Genomic DNA, 16,434 nt, shown 5'->3' with positions numbered 1-16,434 from the left:
GACGGACAGATAGATAGACAGACAGACAGACAGACAGAATAAGAGGTTATAATCCGGTTAGGAATTATCATTATACATGATTTACTTTATATTTTAAAACAAAATAAAACTTCCTTTTTAATAATAATTTTATATTAATTTCAATATATTTTTTTTTCTTTTTTTTAGACTTTTTCGGCTCAGCACCCCCCAAAAAACACAACAAATAATAATGTGTTAGTTTAAGTATCCTAAACTAAAACTTTCGCATAAAAATTTTTACTAAAAATAACCTAAGTAATCTTAGGTAAATAATTGAAGAAAAAACAACAACTTAACAAAATATCAACAAAGTTTAAACTCTAAAAAGCAACGCGTGCCACAACTATGGCACAAAATCGAGCGCACAAAAAGCGCTCAAAGCTTAAAAGCTTTACGGAAATTAAAAATAGTATTAACAACAGTAGCATTAGCAACGACAACAATACAGAAATGCTACCAACACAACGGTTAGCGGTAACGGTTAAACGCGACTTAACAAAAGCTTTTACCTCGTCGCCCTCTCTATTTTGTACAACGTCGTTATTGTCGTCGTCGTGTTTACCAACGTCAGCGTCGTCTTTGGGTCGTTTACTTCTGACCTCTGCATTTATTTTATTAATTATAAATAGTCAATTTGAACAAGTTTTTACTCAAGAGATCTCCAAATCACAACTAACACTACAGGCCACACAACCACAACAGCAGCAGCATCATAATGGTCTAACAGCGGCCAATGCGGCCCGCATGTTGGCCGGCAGTGGTGGCAATAGTAATAATGACATGTCTTTAGTGTTACCCCATGATACGTATCCTGGTTTTAGTATAAAACGTTTCAAAACTAAACCTGTAGCAAATCTTAATACATCCTCTGAAAGTGGTTTTCCTTTGTCATCGGGTCACGCAATGGCCTATCAGCAGCATGGTTCATATCATATGTTAGATAATGAATATGCCAAGTATTTTACTGTCTTGGAAGATGGTGTAGTGATGACTACCTCTGATATTTCACCTCTAGTCAATCGTCCGGTAAATTTAGTAGTGGTCGAAGAAACTCCCAACTCTACACAAACTCATAATATTCAATTGTATGTTATGCATCGTAATGATATGTTAAGATTTCCCGGTTCCATGTTAGATGCCTCAGGAGAGGTTAAGGAAAATAAACCAGCAGGCACTAGAGTTAGAGGTGTGCCTTTAATGCAGGCCTTTAGCAATGGTGAATTAGCCACAGAACCCAAAAAGGTCAAATATTCCATAATCGGCGGCAATGAAGATGGCGCATTTGCTTTGCAAAGTCGTCATGCCAAACAGGCAGATGAAAGATCTACTAGTCTTATAATCGATGGTGATGATGAAAGTGGTGTTTGGTTGGTAACAAACCGACCTTTGGATCGTGAACAAACAGCTCATTATGATTTATCGGTACAGGCTTCTGATCTAGAAGATGTAGACAAGACAGTTTCTAAAATACAAATCACTGTTTTAGATGAAAACGATAATAGACCCATATTTAAGGCTCATGATTATAAATTTGCCATAGCTGGTCAAAAATCGCCCGAATTGGATACGAACAGTTCTACCACCTGGAAACGATTTAGTATTGTGGGTAAGGTAGAGGCCACCGATGCTGATGGCGATAAAATCGCCTATCGTTTGAAACAACCCAGTAATACTGTTATTATAGTACCACAAACTGGTGAAATTATGTTAGTAGGCCAACCACCCTCAACCGAGCTGTTATTAGATGTAGAAGCTCATGATTTACGTTATCCCAGTTTAGTTAGTTCTCAGCCTGCTAAGGTTTTGATAGAATTTTTGGCCCCAGAACCGGTTTCATTTATAATGCAACATCTTGAACACGATGCTGTAAATGAACATTCGCATCATCGTGAAAAGAGACGTGTTACACGTGCTGTGCGGCCCACCAAACGTATCGAGTTTACCGAAGCTGACGGTGATACCGAGGGTAAATCGGTATTTCAATTAGAAAAGGAAACAGATAAGGAAACCTTTAAGATACGTGATGAAAATCCCTGGGTTACGGTAGAAACAAATGGTGCTGTACGTGTTAAAAAGAAGTGGGACTATGAGGAATTGGGCCCCGAAAAGACCATTGATTTCTGGGTGATAATCACAAATACGGGACATAATGGTAAGTGGAAAATAAAATATATATATTAACATAATTTTAAAGCAAATTTTAATTAATTAATAATTTAACACGAAATTTGACCGTAATAATCTTCTCGATTGTATTTGTTATAGTCAAATTTTGTTATCCAATATTGAAATTATATAGTTTGTATTCACATGTTTATCTTCTTTTAATAGTTTTGCTCTGTATAAATACATATTTTTAAAATTCAACCACCATGATTTTAATTTATTTAATTAACCATAAATTACAATTCAATATTTATTTAATATTTACTCATATGCATATGTATTTCATATACTATATACTTTTGTACGAGCATATGTATGGGTTTTTAGGATGGCACTAAAAATTGCTCGATTTTGGCAAAAACATAACTACAATGTAATATTTTCGGTAAAGAAAATTAATTATAACTAACTCGATTATGATAGTCTTGGTTTCGGTCTAGCCTATGGTCTGATCTGTGGTCTGATCTGTGGTCTGATCTGTGGTCTGGTTTATGGACTAGTCTATGGTCTGCTCTATGGTCTAGTCTTTGGTCGGGTCTATGGTCTGGTCTATGGTCTGGTCTATGGTCTGGTCTATGGTCTGGTCTATGGTCTGGTCTATGGTCTGGTCTATGGTCTAGTCTATGGTCTGGTCTATGGTCTGGTCTATGGTCTAGTCTATGGTCTGGTCTATGGTCTGGTCTATGGTCTGGTCTATGGTCTGGTCTATGTCTGGTCTATGGTCTGGTCTATGGTCTGGTCTATGGTCTGGTCTATGGTCTGGTCTATGGTCTGGTCTATGGTCTGGTCTATGGTCTGGTCTATGGTCTGGTCTATGGTCTGGTCTATGGTTTCTGGTCTATGGTCTGGTCTATGGTCTGGTCTATGGTCTGGTCTATGGTCTGGTCTATGGTCTGGTCTATGGTCTGGTTATGGTCTGGTCTATGGTCTGGTCTATGGTCTGGTCTATGGTCTGGTCTATGGTCTGGTCTATGGTCTGGTCTATGGTCCTGGTCTATGGTCTGGTCTATGGTCTGGTCTATGGTCTGGTCTATGGTCTGGTCTATGGTCTGGTCTATGGTCTGGTCTATGGTCTGGTCTATGGTCTGGTCTATGGTCTGGTCTATGGTCTGGTCTATGGTCTGGTCTATGGTCTGGTCTATGGTCTGGTCTATGGTCTGGTCTATGGTCTGGTCTATGGTCTGGTCTATGGTCTGGTCTATGGTCTGGTCTATGGTCTGGTCTATGGTCTGGTCTATGGTCTGGTCTATGGTCTGGTCTATGGTCTGGTCTATGGTCTGGTCTATGGTCTGTCTATGGTCTGGTCTATGGTCTGGTCTATGGTCTGGTCTATGGTCTGGTCTATGGTCTGGTCTATGGTCTGGTCTATGGTCTGGTCTATGGTCTGGTCTATGGTCTGGTCTATGGTCTGGTCTATGGTCTGGTCTATGGTCTGGTCTATGGTCTGGTCTATGGTCTGGTCTATGGTCTGGTCTATGGTGGTCTATGGTCTGGTCTATGGTCTGGTCTATGGTCTGGTCTATGGTCTGGTCTATGGTCTGGTCTATGGTCTGGTCTATGGTCTGGTCTATGGTCTGGTCTATGGTCTGGTCTATGGTCTGGTCTATGGTCTGGTCTATGGTCTGGTCTATGGTCTGGTCTATGGTCTGGTCTATCGTCTGGTCTATCGTCTGGTCTATGGTCTGGTCTATGGTCTGGTCTATGGTCTTGTCTATGGTCTGGTCTATGGTCTGTTCTATGGTCTGGTCTATGGTCTGGTCTATGGTCTGGTCTATGGTCTGGTCTATGGTCTGGTCTATGGTCTGGTCTATGGTCTGGTCTATGGTCTGGTCTATGGTCTGGTCTATGGTCTGGTCTATGGTCTGGTCTATGGTCTGGTCTATGGTCTGGTCTATGGTGTGGTCTATGGTCTGGTCTATGGTCTGGTCTATGGTCTGGTCTATGGTCTGGTCTATGGTCTGGTCTATGGTCTGGTCTATGATCTGGTCTATGGTCTGGTCAATGGTCTGGTCTATGGGCTGGTCTATGGTCTAGTCTATAGTAATCTCTATGGTCTAGTCTATGATCTAGCTTATATTCAGGGATATTGTCATATCTGTGGTCTACTCTATGGTCTGATCTTGTATTTTTTGCCTTATTAATAGTATTTGATTTAAAAACATAAGTTTTTACTTTGACCTTCAGAAACCGAACCCTCCTTTTATTTGTACATGTATTTGTATGCGTGTTAAAACAAATTTTGGTATAAAGTCTAATTGATTTTTGCATAATTGAAAAAAATGCATACATAAATATAAAATGGCTTACAAAAAAAAATAAAAATTTGCATACCAAATATTCACAAAATATATGTATGCAAACAATTTGTATCTGATAAATCCCACATCAGTGGTTATATTTCTTTTCAATAAAATGGTTAAAGCATATTTTAACCCTTTATGGAGCAATTAAAAATTAAGATCTATATTTTTATAATTTATAAAAAATTCTAGCCAACTTATGACTTTATAAAGTACTCAAATAAAATATTTCTTTCAAAATGTTTATACTACGGTACGTAGTTTTAAGTTCTTTATCTTCTGTAAAAATTTTAGATTTGCAGTTCTTAAATTATAGAAGCTTGTCGAATATCCTTTTTTGGCTTATGATTTCTTTTAAAATGTTTCCTTTACTTGCAAGTACGCTTAAAATTATTTATATATCGACTATTAGGAAATGTGGTTTAGATTAGTAAACCCCTTAAAGTATTAATATTTTCGTAGTAACTCCTCTTCTCTTTGTTTGTCTGGATTTTTATTATGTTATTATAAAATTATAGAAGTTTATTTTTAAATAAATTAAAAGTTCACAAAAACAATTTACACTACAATAAAAACAAAATTAATGGAAATTTCTCATATAAAAAAAACATGAAAGAAAAACAAACACTACCACAAAAGTAACCTCCAGGGTTTATGAAAGAACATTTATATGAAAAGTTTTAATAAATTTAAATATATACATATATAAAACAACAAATTTTTATTAAACTTTTTTTTATTTTTTTATAAAACTATTGAAATTTTAAATATATTTATCATAAAACAAATAGCAAGGTTATCTTTAACTTGAAATTTAAATATAATTAGTATTTGGTTTTATCATAAAATAACGGTAAAAGAAGACATTATGTATGTTTCATAACATGATCTGGTCTATGGTCTGGTGTATGGTCTGGTCTATGGTCTAGTCTATGGTCTAGTCTATGGTCTGGTCTATGGTCTGGTCTATGGTCTCGTCTATGGTCTGGTCTATAGTCTGGTCTATGGTCTGGTCTATAGTCTGGTCTATGGTCTGGTTTATGGTCTGGTATATGGTCTGGTCTATGGTCTGGTCTATGGTCTGGTCTATGGTCTGGTTTATGGTCTGGTCTATGGTCTGGTCTATGGTATGGTCTATGGTATGGTCTATGTTCTGGTCTATGGTCTGGTCTATGGTCTGGTCTATGGTCTGGTCTATGGTCTGGTCTATGGTCAGCTCTATGGTATGGTCTGGTCTATGGTCTGGTCTATGGTCAGGTCTATGGTCAGCTCTATGGTATGGTCTATGGTCTGGTGTATAGTCTGGTCTATGGTCTGGTCTATGGTCTGGTCTATGGTCTGGTCTATGGTCTGGTCTATGGTCTGGTCTATGGTCTCGTCTATGGTCTGGTCTATAGTCTGGTCTATAGTCTGGTCTATAGTCTGGTCTATGGTCTGGTCTATGGTCTGGTCTATGGTCTGGTCTATGGTCTGGTCTATGTTCTGGTCTATGGTATGGTCTATGGTATGGTCTATGTTCTGGTCTATGGTCTGGTCTATGGTCTGGTCTGGTCTATGGTCTGGTCTATGGTCTGGTCTATGGTCTGGTTTATGGTCTTGTCTATGGTTGTCAGGTTTCTAGTTTGTAATCTATTCTGGAGAATGGACTTACCTTAGTCTGTGATATAATGTACAATCTGGTTTATAATTTTGCCTGTAATTTGTCTAATTGTAAAATCTCATGTTGCTGACATATTGAGTTCAAAAATTCCCTATAATTTTCCATTCTCCATATATTCTTAATAATTTAATTAAGAAGGAATTGACTTCAGACTTCACCATATCCTTCTATATTTTCCAGTTCAAAACTTTCCATATATCATCTTTCCTTATATTTTAAATATTTCATGAAAAATTTCCATTAAATATTTCTTTAAATGCTAAATTATTTCTATATTTCTCTTCTACTGTGATTTTCATATTTTTCCAATTTATCCTAACACATTTTTTTGAATACAACTTGTAACTGTCACTAGCATAACTTGATGAATATATAACTGGAAATGGAGTGAGAAAGCAAAATGGAGAGACGAAAATAACATTTGTATGTAAATTTTGTTTTGCCCATGTTGAGATAGATTCAAATGAAATGAAAATGGCAAAAAAAGAAGAAGTCATTTGAAAGCTAATCATCCTGTAGATAGACACAATAATAATTGCCCTGGTCCTTATTCAAATCAGTTTTTTGTTTTGTTTTTTGCTTTTGTGATCATAACGTAGTACCGCAGTAAAAAAACACAGAGACACATAATTTTATTGTAGTCCTGTGAATGCAAATGTTTAGTTCTTCTGTCATTTATTTATTTTTTTTATTGTTTTTCAAGTGTGACATATGAGCATCATCATGCTTTATCCTTTATGTAAATATATATACTTGTTGTTGTTGGTTTTGTAGCAGGAATGTGCTGGATGTTAGTATCAGTATTCATGTATGAATTTTACTATATAATTTTTATAGGAAGCCATTATAAACAAATGTTACAACATTATCATCAACATCGTCATCATTTTTATAAAATTTGTACATACATATAATACTGCAGTAGTTGTCTGCCACGTACAGCATACATAGACATGATGCATGAATGAACATTAAATGTGTGTAATCATTTAAACGAATGTTGTTTTCTATATATTTTGGATGATTAACGGATTTCTGTACATATACTCCTAAAGTTTAACAAATGTTCAAACATGTGATTAAAAGTTTCCTAAAACGGTAGTTGTTCATAAGTGATGAAAAAGGTCAAAGTTCAAAGAAATCGTTTTAAGCATTAATTAAACTAGTTTTTGACAATTTTCTTTGTGAGAACTTTTTCATTAAAAGATTCTATAAAGGTCAAAGGTCAGTTTCAATTTTGTTGTCCCAAAATGCTAAGTTTTCTCTCAATTTGATTATTAAACTTTTCGTTACAAAATATCTTTCATGAGATCGTTTTAAAGTACTTTAAATGGTGTTGAAAAGTTAAAAGGTCACAGGAACCTATTTCCTTATGTTTGTTCTAAAATGAAAGCTCTAACTTATAAATGACAGCAAATGGGTAAAATATATCCATGTCAATTTAACAGAGTAACTGGGAAACTTTTTAACAAATTCATCCCAAAAATTATGAAGGTCAAAGGTCACAAAAAGCTATTTATTCATTTTTCGTAAGAAATTTAAAAAGATAGTTAATGGGTACAACTTGTTAAAACATCAATAAGTCAATTTGATTAAATTGAATCGTTTTATACATATTTTATGATAATATGTTTATGATTTATGGCTCCATAGAAGAATTCACTCCTTTCCAACTCTGTTTGCAGCTTAATAAAGTCACTACTTTGTAATATATGTATTTACGCGACAGTGTGTGTATATCTCTGGAGTAGCTAAAAATCCCAGACAGTAGAGAAGTAGTAGTCATAGTAGTAGTACTAGTAGCATTTGTACTTTTATGTCCAGTTATTTTAATTTTTGTTGTTTTTGACAGACAAGTTCATGACATTAAAAACATTTTTGTGTCGTTGTTATTTAAGTTAAAATGTTAAATTGTGTTGATGTTAAAAAATGTTTTGTTATTGCTGCTACTACTACTTCCCCTTCCATTCTGTACTACTAGAATTTTAATGTTTTCCCTCTTAAACTCCCTTTAGCCAACCACTAAAATTTAAGTCAGTTTTCAGTCTATTTATTTATTTTTCTACTGTTTATTTATGTTGTACCATGTGAATTAATAATTGCTTCTTCATGAATTCTCTCCCCCTTGGTATTGTTTTAGTGCTTAAACAGATTTTCTCTCACCACTCTGACACATTGCCAGCACATGCGCTTAAACATGACTGACTCCCTCATCTGTCGTTAGGGTATAGTGTTTGGGTGTCTTTGAAGATTTCTTTTATGTTTTCATTTCTTTCACTGTTAATGTTTAAATAAATGCCGCATATTTTTAAAAAAAGCAAAGAAAAAAATACTAATTGCTTGTTGTTGTTCCTTCCTTTATGTTATTTCTAAAAGACATTTGCCAACATTTGTTTTTTCAAATCATCTTCATTTTTCCATGTTGCACATTATTAGTTTAACAATTAAACAAACACTTAAATATGTATGTATGTATGTCCCTCCTTCACTTTGCATACATACTTCCATATGTATTAATAATATGCTTTTGTTTTGCTTAATGTTCGAGGCCCCTGCTTTGCACAATTTGTCAAAACATTCTTTAGATCTTAAGAAAGTTTAATGTTCATTTTGGTTTTTTGTTTTTAATTGTTGTTAATTAAAATTTTTCTTATATTTATAATCAATTTGTCTTAATAAAGAAGAATTTGCAAAAAAAAAAAAACATTATACATTGGGGGCAATGACCATGATCATGTATAACATCTTTTAAGAATTCAAAAATACTGGAATTCGTCGAAACAAGTTGTAATCGGACGGAACAAGGTCTGAACTAAATATGAGGCGGGTCAGACTAAACTTCACAACCACTTCTTTCCAATTATTTTGAACAGGTATTTATAGCAACATGTGACCAAGAGTTGTCATGATAAATTATTATGCATTTTTCATCGCAAGCATTATTTCAAGGTTTCTCGTCTTCATTTCGCTTAGCTTCAAATGATTTTTCAAGCTCTTGACGTGATTGACAACAATTATCGTGAAGTAATGCCCCAAATTTTTAGACTTCAACCCTTTTGTGCTGTCATGGGTGATCTTTTTCTTCGGTGAGAAATCACCTTTTCTGGACTGCACAAACCATATCGGGCTCGTTGAATTGATGATTTTGATACACTATTACATCGAAGTCCCACCAATCAGAATTATTTACTGAATCGATTTAGCCATACCGTCCTTTAGTCCGTTCATGAAAACTTTCCTTGGAAGCAAATTTAAAGAATTTGGCGACAATTTATTCCAGCAAAATTTTCTCAATTTAAACACAATTTCTTTATATTTTTGTTTGAAGCAAAATATTAACTGAAAAAAGAAATGTTGTGCCCGAAGTTAGTCTAATTTAACAGAAGTTTGAAATAGAAGAACCATACCCTTTATTGAAGAGCATTTGAAGAGCCGTATGTTAATGTTTCGTGGAATGCAACTTTAAGGATTCTTTCGGATTAGTCCCAATATTTACATTATTCGAAAACTTAATTAATAATCTGACCGATCGTGTCCGTTTTGGGTTAATTTATGCGTCACAAATTATAATTTTAGATAAGTGTGGTGGGCGTTATTTTAATGTGATAATAAAAAAGTTACTCTATAAGTAAAACGCTATGTCCACTATATATTCCGCCATTCTATTCATTTCTATTACTGAATATGCAGTCATAACGGTTGAATGCTGTTAAATTATTTAACAGTTAAATATTGAAAAAATATTCAATAATAACAATTTATTTGTGTAGGAAGTGACACGCCCACTATTTCAATTGCGCCCATTTCTATATAAGTTATATAAAATGGAAAGAAAATTACTCGCGTACAATTTTGGCACACAATTTATTAATTAAAGCATTAATTTTAAAAGAAGTGGCCATATTCTTTTAAAATTAATGCCTACTATTAAGATCCCGCCCATTATCATTTCTAATGAATTAATTATTAATTATTTAATTGTTGCAATGTTTAGCTACTGTCAGTTAAATATTTATCAAAAAAATAGTCGATAATGAGAGGTACACGCCCACTTTATGACCCCGCCCATATTAATTTCAAATACACATAATAGTAATAGTATAATAATTACAGCGTAATACTGTAAAATATAGTAAAAATATTCATAAAAATAGCATTAGTTATACAGCAATGATTATTTGGAAATGGAAAACAAAACTACCACAATTTCCGAAATAAGTAAATGTGTATAATTTTTATTAAAATGCAATATTTTCTTCTTAAAAGTTTACTTTTTAGGAACTTTTAAATTAATAACATTTTCCAAACATTTCTACACTCTTCTAGAATTGTCATACATATAGCACTTTTTTGTCTAATTTAAACAGAATTTGTCTTTATAACTTTATTGGAAATATTAGAATTCATTGTTTTTAAATGATATATCACTTAATAGCACTCTAGCTTAGAATTTCTAAAGAAATATATAAATAAACTCACCCTTATATTTGTTAAATAATTTAAAATGAAAATGTACCTAAAATTACAAAACTAAAACTACACAATTCTGCTGCAAACTAGAAAACTCTTTAAAATTTAAACAGAATTAAAAGCAAGAGAGCTGTTTCATGGCATCAAACGTTTCTAATACAGATTTATGTAAAAGGATAAACAAGTTAAGGACTCCAAAGAATAAAGAGAGTATTAGGCAGCAGAAGAAAACAGATGATTTTTGAAGAATTTACTAAAACTATCAAAGAGAACATAAACTGTGATAGAGAAAAAGAGAGCATTTAAAGGATATGGAAATTAAAGAGTGTTTGTTACAAAAGGAAACACAAATTAATAGAATTTTGCATAAAAACAAATTGTGGAAAAAGGGAAATCCTGTATGCTTTTTATATACGTATTTTTTCACTTTTTTTCAGAAAAATAAAAACAAAAGGAAAATGCTAAAAAGTACTGAAATGAAAAGAATTGTAAGGCAAAACGCATTATTATTTTTTTACTGTTTTTATTTACAGTATAAATTTGACATGCAAACAAATATTTTTTTCGTTCGTTTACACTTTTTACGTTTTAAAAGAAAAAGTTTGCAATGTTTTAGCGCAAAAAAGAAATAAACTTTTTCTGTAATTTCTTCATACAGTAAACAATTCCCAGGGAGCATTGTTGGCATTGCGTAGAAAATATGTAACATGTTACATTATCCTGCAGTAATAATGAAAGGACATGAAAGCAAAAAAAAATTTTTTTTTGATTTTTGTCATTTCTTTTCATTACTTTGTGTGTTCGAATACAAAAACAAGCACATGTAGTTTTAAATTACTATACCCTAGTGAAAATTTTATAGATATGTATACATATGTATATGTATATGTTCATACGTTTATACTGCCTAGCAGTTTTAAAAGGAGTCAAGCTATCAAGACGTTTTTGCTAAATATCTAACTAATTAGTTAACTAAAGTTTTGCAATACAGAGAGGAAATCAATTGTCATTTTATTGTCCCTAAGTAATCTGAAGAGAAGACATTTCAAACATGAATTCAGCACCTAAGAAAGTAGATGAAATTATATCAGAAGTACAAGTGTTATAGTGCATGAAAACATTGACCATATACCCACAAATGTAGATGTAAATTCCTTATCCTTATAAGATTCTATGACGATCTAGCTACGTCCGTCCGTCTGTTGAAAGTACGTTAGAAGCCAAACGAGAAGAGCTGGATGGATGCAATTTCTTACACATACATATGCTCTTTTAATAAGGTTTCTTTGGCACTGATAATTTACAGTATAGGTAGAGAATTTCACTTACCACCCATACAAGTGGCCTCCTGGGGTACAGTTAAAACTTTAGGCAGTAATCTTGACGAAATTTTTCCCAAGTTAGTTTTTATACCCTACGCCACTTTAGTGGGGAGGGTATATTGGGTTTGTGCTGATGTTTGTTTGGTCCTATACCCACCTTAAAGTATAACAATCGGCTCAGAATCATTTTCTGAGTCGATTTAGCTATGTCCGTCGGCCCGTCCGTCTGTCCGTCCGTCCATGTAAACCTTGTAATCAAATTACAGGTCGCAATTTTGAAGTTAATTCAATGAAATTTGGTACATGATCTTCTATTGTCGCAGGGACGAAGCCTATTGAAAAGGGTTAACATCGGTCCATTATTTCACCTAGCCCCCATACAACTGAACCCCCTAATAGGGCTTTTAAACCTTGTAATCAAACTACAGGTCGCAATTTTGGAGATAAATCAATGAAATTTGGCACATGATCTTTTATGGTACCGTAGACGAAGCCTGTTGAAAATGGTTTACATCGGTCCATTATTTCACCTAGCCCCCATACAACTGAACCCGCCGAATAGGGCTTTTTAAATTCATAATTATGTTTAATATACTCATATCTCGACAAAAAGCTGCAAAAACTTAATTGTATACAAGACTTGATGACCCTCACGAATTCCATAATAATAGGTTCTCATATGACCCTAGCCCCTATGAAAAGCCCCCATCAAAATTTCACTTAAATGTCCACAATTTTATTTAACAATAAACGGCTTAAGTATGTATATCTAAGGCAAGGTACAATTCAACTTAAATGCTTTATTATGGCAACTAAATCACATTATATTTTTGTCAAAGGTGTAGGGTATTATATGGTCGGCCTCGCCCGACTATAATTTCTTACTTGTTTTAAGTATGTATCCCGAAATTGTATTGTAAATAAGAATGAAGGACATCGGGACATATTTGACCTTAGCTTCAATATAAAGTGTCCTTCAGAAAATGACTTAAACGCAACAGGATATCGTGAAATATTCACTCACTGTTTGGGGAGAAACTCCCCGTACTGCATGGTCGTCTACGGATGTACTCAGTTTACTTGTATTTCTTTGTGTAATTTATGTATGTAAGAATAGCGTTATAAGTATGTATATGTGTAAATACATATACAATGTGTATAGAATCCTGTTTGTGTAAGTACATGTGACAACATTGTAAATCAAGCATGTGTAGTGAATACATATTTATAAGCACACATGTGTATTTATACATATATGTAAATATATATTTACATACAGATATGAAATCTTATTGTTTTAGTCCTTTATGGTCTTGATTTTTTTTTTCTTTTTTTTTTTTTGTTAGTATGTATGTATGTTGTTTTGAAAATCCAAAAAATACCACAAAAAAACGTTCTCAACATGCTTAGTATAAGTAGTTTTTGTTTATTATTGTAATTTAAAAAGAAAAACAACAACAACAACAACATCTACAATAACTAACAATGTTATTTTTCATATAAACATACTTATACAATGTGCAGCATATGTTTGTATGTAATGTGTTTATGTCCACATGCACATTGACTCTTAATACAAGTTCAAAACTATTGTAGTTCATGTTAAGGACATTATAAGTATGTTAGTTTTTTTTTTTGTCTTACATTTCCTTATTATAATAAATGGGTTTAAGAATCTCTACCAGTTGCTGTAATTTAGAATTCTTAGAAATTTTATATAAGATTATAATTTGATAGAAATGTAACATGTAAATCAATTGTTAAAAGATTGTAGCAATAAGCTTAGTTACTCAGCTTTCAACAACTGTAAGGTAAAATTATGATATATCCTTATATATAAGTAAAGGGATTGAGTCAATATTGGAACCGATCATGTGTATCGCTGGAATTAATAGATGAGTTTTATAACTACAAAGTTGCATTACAATCCTAATAAAAAATTGTAGATATTAAAATGTGCATTTCGATGATTTTCGGAAAAGGATCTTTAATAGATGATTGGGTTATGGGATGATATGTTTTTTTGAATTGATGTATGTTATATCATATATAACTACCATCACATCCAAAGTGTTGGAATCTAATTTCGACGAAACATCGGCAATGCTTTTTCTGTCGTTGTTCATGTTTCACTATATTCACCAGATGCTCTGCGTTCGTCACATTACGCTTATCCAATTGTTAAAATTGTGAATATATTTCTGACTTTCTCCCTCAGGAGACTTGTCGTTCACCTTTTGTTCGGGATTACATCTTGTTTTTTCACTATATATCAGAATAGTTTTGCATTTGCATAACATCTTTAAGTTCACTGCTCTTAATAGCGCAAGTGTAATAGCTATAGGCCAGAGATACAAGCCGATGAAAATGATCGGCGGCGGCGGCTAAATTGTCGGCTCATTTTAAGTCTTTTTTTCAGAAATTGACCTTATAGGCGTTTATTATATTGAAAAATCTCTGTATAACACTCTGCAGAAAATGGACATTATTGTAGTAGTTATCACTATTTTAATATAAACACAATATTTTGTGGCAACTCTTTTCAATTTGCCATAAGAATTTTAAATAGTGGCAACTCTGTTTAAATTGGTGAAATTATTTTCTGAAAGTCGTGTGCGATTCCAATCTTTATCAGCTGTTACGTTTAAGCCGGCTTAGCTTTTGAGCCGAAAGAAGTCGGCGGCGGCGCGGATTGCATAATATTACCGACGGCCAGCCGCCGACAATTTGAGCCGTCTCGACTTGTATCCCTGCTATAGGTCCCCAGTAGCCTGAAGCTTATTACCAAAAGAAAAGTGATTAATGGATTTCTTATATTCTAATAATGTTTTAGGCTTAACATTTTCTGCTTTATTGCCTGTTGGGTGCAATTATAGCACGATTTTCTGCCTGCTAGTATTATCTGAAAGACTATAAATATTTCGGTTTATGGGCTTTCAATAAAGACCCCTATGTATGTTCAATTTCCCAACATAGAGCGTCCCCTGTAGTAGTCCCTGTAGGAGTTATCTCTAATGTTCCGTCATATGGAATATGGTCTATGTAGACGTGACCTATAGTTTCTTTTGGTTAATACGCATAAAGATAAGAGTCGCTTGGCTTCCAGTGCCGCCTCATATCTTACATGAGTTTCGTTGGGGAGAATATCCTGCAATGTTTCTAGAGCTAACTTAGAGATCATGCTATATTACCAACAAAACAAATAGTATTCTGTTCTTAGTGGACACACAGCTTTGTGGGCACAAATTTGGAGGAATAGAGAGCAAGCGGAGAGAACAGAGAAACTTTGGAACACTTTCCCTGTCCTTGCCAGGCTTTGGAGCCATTGAATATTTATTGTAAAATTCAAAGAAACTGCTTCCATGAAATTAAATTTCTGAACATTGGATGATCGCTTTTTAAGTTTTTTCAAAACAAAAAATTTCCTATAAAAGGAGTGCACAATAGGCCCGATAGCTGCATAGATGTAATGATGTAATACGCAATAACCACTGAACTTAACCTAAAATGATGCGCACAACAAGCCCTATAGCAAACTAAGTGTATTTTGTCTGATATAATCTTCAAGTCTACTATAAAGGCGTAACAGCCCATATAGGGCCCTTGATTCTTCGATACGGCGCCCCACATCAATGTGCTTCGTTGGCTTTATCCTCTTTGTCATATTACCATTTTAATTTCCTTTAATCTCCAAGAATTTTTGTCTCTGTTATTCGATCGGAAATGTCTGATGAAGGAAGAAATATAATAACAACCTTTGGGGCACCGGTGTGCCATGAAAGAGTTAATCAGGTTTATTTTACTTAAATCCCAAAAAATTTTACTCATATTGCATGACATTAAGTTTGCGTGTACATATTTATTTTACCTGTAAAAGGAATTCAAATTAGTTTATAAAATTAGTTTTAAAAATGTATTGAATTATAAAAACTTTGCGCTGTCAAGTTATTAAAATTGTTCTCTTAAACTCTTATAAACAAAATTATAGTTTCATTTCTATCACTCCTCCCTTAAAACCACTCAACCCTATAAAAAATACTTTTTATCAATATTTGTAAAATATTTAATATAAACTTTTTCAACTTTGTCTGATATTGGAATACTTTCTTATTTAAAAAATATATGGATATTGTATCTCTTTCTCCTTTAACACCTTTAACATTTAATTACTTTCACTCTCAAAAAGAAAATTACGAAAAAAAACGAAAATCAAATTTCATATATTCAAAAACATACACAAAAGAAACTTTGACACTTGAAAACATTTTTTTTGTTCTTTTTTAAAAAAAAAAGATGAAAAACATTTCATATTTAACACCCACCTTTTTTATGCATTGCCTTGAAGTTATAGTTCAAACAAGTGCATCTGAAAACAATTCAAATGAAATGTGTGTGAAAAAAAACGAAACGTAACGTAACGAAACTGAACTGAACACAAAATTGTTTCAAGTACTTGTGTAGTTTGACCTATATTTTCCCTGCTGCTTTTTTTTCT

The 16,434-nt window shown here is 33.3% G+C and overlaps 1 pseudogene; it reads left to right on the top strand.

Moving 5' to 3' along the window:
• Positions 1-16,434, top strand: part of LOC119608114 — a 108,044-nt pseudogene that overhangs the window by 38,275 nt on the left and 53,335 nt on the right.

The sequence above is a fragment of the Lucilia sericata genome, unplaced genomic scaffold (genome assembly GCF_015586225.1).
Source record: "Lucilia sericata isolate MDLA Ls3-8-SP2 unplaced genomic scaffold, ASM1558622v1 Contig000794F_arrow, whole genome shotgun sequence".
NCBI classification, from domain to species: Eukaryota; Metazoa; Arthropoda; class Insecta; order Diptera; family Calliphoridae; genus Lucilia; species Lucilia sericata.
This window is presented reverse-complemented; position numbering and strand designations above follow the sequence as displayed.